The following is a 6715-nucleotide window of genomic DNA, read 5'->3' as shown; positions in this document are numbered from 1 at the left end:
CCGGCTCTCTACTCACGGATGTTGATTGTTTTACCGTGTCAGGTGGTTTGACAATCTGCATCGAGGCGAGGGTCATTTCAACTTTATTTGCAGAAATGATTAAACTTTATTCAAGGAAAAGAGATGCAAATCATGTTTATGTATGGAAATAGTTATTGGAACAGTTATTTAGGATGAAATGCGAAGTTTTATTGTCAAATGCTGGGCTGGCTATCGGACGCCGGTTGACATCGCCAGTGGAAAAAAATGTGAGATTTTCAACTCCGTGTATAAGACGACCCCCCTTCTTAGCCCCTTCATTTTAGGTACGAAAAACTCGCCTTATACACAGCGATATACGGTACTATTGCCCGGATTATCATCGCCAACACGCCCCCTCCACCTGCAGCATTGATTACCGTCGTCAACACGCCCCCTCCACCTGCAGCATTGATTACCGTCGTCAACACGCCCCCTCCACCTGCAGCATTGATTACCATCGTCAACACGCCCCCTCCACCTGCAGCATTGATTACCATCGTCAACACGCCCCCTCCACCTGCAAGCATATTATAGCTTCCCATCGCCACCATGCACTTCACCTGCAGCACAGCTTCCCATCGCCACCATGCACTTCACCTGCAGCACAGCTTCCCATCGCCACCATGCACTTCACCTGCAGCATAGCTTCCCATCGCCACCATGCACTTCACCTGCAGCATAGCTTCCCATCGCCACCATGCACTTCACCTGCAGCACAGCTTCCCATCGCCACCATGCACTTCACCTGCAGCACAGCTTCCCATCGCCACCATGCACTTCACCTGCAGCAGAGACCATCGCCACCATGCACTTCACCTGCAGCATAGCTTCCCATTGCCACTATGCACTTCACCTGCAGCATAGCTTCCCATCGCCACCATGCACTTCACCTGCAGCATAGCTTCCCATCGCCACCATGCACTTCACCTGCAGCATAGCTTCCCATTGCCACTATGCACTTCACCTGCAGCATAGCTTCCCATCGCCACCATGCACTTCACCTGCAGCATAGCTTCCCATCGCCACCATGCACTTCACCTGCAGCATAGCTTCCCATTGCCACCATGCACTTCACCTGCAGCATAGCTACCCATCGCCACCATGCACTTCACCTGCAGCATAGCTTCCCATCGCCACCATGCACTTCACCTGCAGCATAGCTTCCCATCGCCACCATGCACTTCACCTGCAGCATAGCTACCCATCGCCACCATGCACTTCACCTGCAGCAGAGACCATCGCCACCATGCACTTCACCTGCAGCACAGCTTCCCATCGCCACCATGCACTTCACCTGCAAGCATAGCTTCCCATCGCCACCATGCACTTCACCTGCAGCATAGCTTCCCATCGCCACCATGCACTTCACCTGCAGCATAGCTTCCCATCGCCACCATGCACTTCACCTGCAGCAGAGACCATCGCCACCATGCACTTCACCTGCAGCAGAGACCATCGCCACCATGCACTTCACCTGCAGCATAGCTTCCCATCGCCACCATGCACTTCACCTGCAGCATAGCTTCCCATCGCCACCATGCACTTCACCTGCAGCATAGCTTCCCATTGCCACTATGCACTTCACCTGCAGCACAGCTTCCCATCGCCACCATGCACTTCACCTGCAGCATAGCTTCCCATCGCCACCATGCACTTCACCTGCAGCATAGCTTCCCATCGCCACCATGCACTTCACCTGCAGCATAGCTTCCCATCGCCACCATGCACTTCACCTGCAGCAGAGACCATCTCCAAGAAAAGGAAGAAGACAATGTCTGGCCCCCCTTCTGCAAAACACTGACTGGTGCTCACAGATAGTGCAACAGGTATGACTACCACAGCCATCACAACATTGGAAGCCATCTTTGCAGATGGACTGAGAGGCTCCGGCGGAGCATACTATAACAGTAACAACAAACTTTATTTGTCATGGTAATTTGTATTGTTTTGATACATTGATCAACATTTTTCAAAATAAAATGACAATGACCTCCAGCTTCAGCCCACAGTTTATTCAAAAGATCTGAGATGATCCATTGACATGGCAAAGAAACATGACAGATGTTGAGGTTAAAGTCACAATGATGACGATTTCAGTCCAACAGAAGGAATAGATCTATGGTGTATATATGATCGTACGATAACATTCATTGAGATGAATGACACTGTTCGAATATTACATATATAGTACATATAATTTGTTATTACTTCCAGAGCTTTGTAGAAGCTCAGGACATCGACTCCCTGAGGAGGATCAACACAGAGCTCTGTATCCATGCCCCATGCAGGCGTCCAGGCTAACAAGGATGTCAGACCTGATGCACAACACCAACCCGATGTGCCGCCGTCATGATGCACAACACCAACCCGATGTGCCGCCGTCATGGTGCACAACACCAACCCGATGTGCCGTCATCATGCACAACACCAACCCGATGTGCCGCCGTCATGGTGCACAACACCAACCCGATGTGCCGCCGTCATGGTGCACAACACCAACCCGATGTGCCGTCATGATGCACAACACCAACCGGATGTGCCGTCATGATGCACAACACCAACCCGATGTGTGGCCGTCATGGTGCACAACACCAACCCGATGTGCCGCCGTCATGGTGCACAACACCAACCCGATGTGCCGTCATGGTGCACAACACCAACCCGATGTGTGGCCGTCATGATGCACAACACCAACCCGATGTGTGGCCGTCATGATGCACAACACCAACCCGATGTGCCGACGTCATGGTGCACAACACCAACCCGATGTGCCGTCATGGTGCAGATGGGGCTGCTGTCAGACAAAGGAAATAAGTGTTGCCATAGAGACCAGATGCAAAGTGAGCCAGCCATATGGACACTGTGACCACAACAGAATGTTTCTTGGCAGCATTCTTAACCCCATAGCACGATGGAGGCGTGGTTATTTTATGTCATGATGCCCAGGTCAGCAACAAGGCCTTCAGGTGCCATGCCTGCAGAAGTTACTTTCTTGACCCATGGGGTCCTGGGACCAAGGAACAGAAAGGTTGCCCCTAAGGGCCCTGATGTGTGCTGGCAATTCACAGCCAATCCAGATCCCAGAGGACAATACACTGGACTTAAACTAGCCTGAAATTTTCATTTGAACATTTAAAACGGTGACGTTTGCACAAATTATTTGAAGTTTCTTATTTGAATGAATGACCTCATCCTGATGATCAAATTTGTAAAGTACTTTTCTTAAATGTGAATGACAGCATTAAAATGTATCTTAAAAGTGTAAATTTGCTTTGTCACTGTTGACATATGTATGTGTACATACATTTCTTCTTGGAATGTTTTATGTACTTGCTTTTGTGTTTATATGTGATATACATTGCCAAACAGTTGTATCTTTTCTCACTGGATGTTTCATTATGTATATATCAGACTTGACCACGGAACCATACTGTTTACATTGTAGCTGGCCGGTGGATGTATTTTTAATTCATGCCATATTTGCCATGTTACTGCTTCTATGCATCCAGCCACACGTTAATAAAATATTTTTCTTCTTCTTTTTTCTTCATGTTCCTCAACAAGCTTCATGACAGGTGGTTAAGGTCTTTTGGAGATGGTGCTACAGATTTTTTAGGGGAGGATGATTTTTCACATCATGTCCTGGGTCTCCTGACTTTTTTGTCTGGTAAGCCAGAACTTTGTTGATTGGCTGTGTAGCTTCAGTTCTTTCTCAACTTGGGGCGGCTGGGTAGCCTAGTGGTTAAAAGCGTTCGCTCGTCACGACGAAGACCCGGGTTCGATTCCCAACATGGGTACAATGTGTGAAGCACATTTCTGGTGTCCCCCTGCCGTGATATTGCTGGATTATTGCTAAAAGCGGCGTAAAACCATACTCACTCTTTCTCAACTTGGATTTTAATGGCCAGCACCTCTTGGATTTCTAGAATTAGCTAGAATTAGCTAGAATAAAATTATATGAAAATATAAGGGGCTTTCACAAGGGGTCACCCTAAACGGAAGGTTGAGTACCCCCCCCCTACCGCAATTACCGCAATTGGTGCCTTGAAACAACTTTAGTGCCATACTTTGACTCGCTGAATGTAGTTTGACTATTATGTCATCATAAAGTTTTTGCAATCGTGAGTGTAAGAGCATTGACGGTGATTCGTCAAATTGTTCCATGTGAAAATTTTTTGCGGCAATAGCGATCAACTGTACCAAAGTACTACGCTTAAGGTCCAAATATTTGTAGTAAAGCTGCAACTAAAATGATAACATTATATGGAATATATTATTCCTGATAAGATGATAGTTTCAGATTCAATTCTTCCGATCATTGTATCAAAATTCTTTGAAGTTACATTAATGGGTATCTTTTATCGAATCACCGGTAGATTGTGAGATGTGTGTACAGCTGATTGGTGTTTCTGGCTTAGTTTACGAGACAATCCACTAGGTAATCTTGATCTCTGCATATAAAACAGTGCCTAGCAGAACAGGAAATACAAATTTATCAGTAAATCATCATGTCGAGTGATGTTTTATCTCAAATTTCGAATTTGTATGACCAAGTTTAATTAACACCTGTTCGTTTCCCTGAATTCGCTGAAGGGATACGATGTAATTTTTTCCTGCGGAAGACAACACGTTCTTTTTGCAAATATAACACATTAAACCTCTTCATTTTGCACCTCTTGGTCCACTAACTTTGCTTTTATGGCTAAAAATATCTGTATCACATTTCTTTTTTTTGAAGAGTATAATATCCAGTCCAGGGAACAATGGTCCCAGAACCGCTCGCCATGAGCGTTCTGAAGATCTCTGCTAGTGGTCATAAACCTGTCACCAGGAGGCCTTATCTTTGCTTGTATCAGCAACTACAGTCACTTAGTTACGTGCCAATACATACAACAATGCGTCAGTACTCTGATTTACACTTCACTGAGTCGAACTGTTCATCCTGGAATCATTGTTTGTCTACTGGTTACAATCAATATATGCATATAATTACAACTAAAAACTGAACATTCTACCCTTAATATACACAATCCTTAAAAAAACAAATGTAAAGACTAACACCAACCAGAGTCAGCAGCTTCCATTATGTCAGTTCATTTGTGGAACTCTGTATGAAAAAAATACTGATTCTGGCTGATTGTTATGTTTTGATTCCTAAATTGAAACAATGTAAACCCAGAAATCTGTACATAGAGGAATTTAATGTCAAACCAACAAACAACAAACAAATTGTATACAATCCACACATGTATTACAAAATTAACAAGGTCTACAAGTCGATACTAATCACTGCACAGCAATTACAATAGCAGTACACAATAGTTGTACAATATTCAATGGCAATATATAATATGATTGCCTTGGTCAGTCTCAAACACAAAAATGGTGGGGACAGCAAAAGTTGGTGATAATAGTATATTCACCCAGCAGCGACAGTGGTCAAACTTTAGAGAAAGGCCTGGGCATGGAATCCAGGGTGATCAGTGATCTTCACTCAAAAGCTGATCTTGATGTAATAAGAGAGGCACGCTCTTGTCCCCTTATGTACAGTCTAACTATCTATTGGAATTTTCCACATGTTTCTTTAGCACACTATCAGTCCACGATCTTCAAGAAGTTTACACATGACACTTGCACCTATATATAATAACTTTCTGAAAACTGCTTACATTAAACAGTACTAAGATTCCTGACGACTTATCACTGTCCAAATGAGCTTTTACCAAATCTCAACAGAATTGTGATAGTTACAATCATTGTTTGATAATGCAATACACTATTTGTTATATGGCAATCACGGGGCCATGGAAATTCCAAAGGGCAGGACTGAGCATTGGTAATGCTGCCCTTGGTACATGAAACGTAGGTAGTTCCTGGGGGCTGGATGAATGGGGACATGAAGGTAGCATCTTGAAGATCAATGCTTACGAGAAAATCGTCCTGTTTTATCTGTGGTCAGTGAAGCATTCTGAACTCTGTGAGGTTTTGAAGGTACTTTTTGATCAACTTCATATTGTAGAATAAACAAAAATTCATTTGAGTTCTTTTTGGGGACCTACTGCTCCTGTTACAAGATCGCTAATTGCTTCTGTTATCTTGTGTTGCAGTACTTCTAACTGTGTGTCATAAACTCTGGAGGTCTTACTCTTAGAGTCTGACATTATAGTGTAATCTTCATCTATTTCCGGAGCCGAGAGAAAAGCCGTCATGCCATGCAGAGGGAGAGAGAACTTCTTGGGGTCAAAACCAGGAGTTGGTGGCCCTTGGATTCTTGTAGCCGTGGCGAAGGAAGTATCTAGATTCTTGCTGTTTGTGAAATTGGTTTGATAGGTGGAATAGTTAAGGTGTCAATATCTTCGCCCTTGATACACTGTCTGAAGCTGCATGGAGGTGGTTGGCTACGTACAGGAATCTGTTCTGTTCTGCATTTTGGAAGCTGATGATGGTGATGCAATCAGCTTCGTGGTGGTGATCACCTTCGCATAGTTGTGCTCTCTCATGGCTGAAGATGACTTCGATGGTGAAGAAGAGCTACTTTTCTTCTTCACTTGGGGGGGCACAGTTGGGCCAGTCGTCTAAGGCGCCGCGATTCGCTATATAGAGTTGCGTCCCTTGGGCACGCCAGAAACCTATGATTGTGGGTTCGAATCCCGGTTCGTCCCGATTGTTACTAGGTTTGTCAGCACCATACCCG

General features: G+C 44.9%; 1 long non-coding RNA gene across 1 annotated transcript; it reads left to right on the top strand.

The window, feature by feature from the left end:
• The first annotated feature begins 248 nt into the window (after positions 1-248).
• LOC125372405 lies at positions 249-3560 on the top strand. Its single transcript, XR_007218114.1, has 2 exons — positions 249-1847; positions 2236-3560. It is a non-coding gene; the product is annotated as an uncharacterized LOC125372405 (long non-coding RNA).
• Positions 3561-6715: the final 3155 nt, after the last annotated feature.

This window comes from Haliotis rufescens, unplaced genomic scaffold (assembly GCF_023055435.1).
Source record: "Haliotis rufescens isolate VD_foot unplaced genomic scaffold, xgHalRufe1.0.p SCAF_4, whole genome shotgun sequence".
Classification (NCBI taxonomy): Eukaryota; Metazoa; Mollusca; class Gastropoda; order Lepetellida; family Haliotidae; genus Haliotis; species Haliotis rufescens.
The sequence above is the reverse complement of the archived record's forward strand: the minus strand, read 5'-3'. Positions and strand labels throughout refer to the sequence as shown.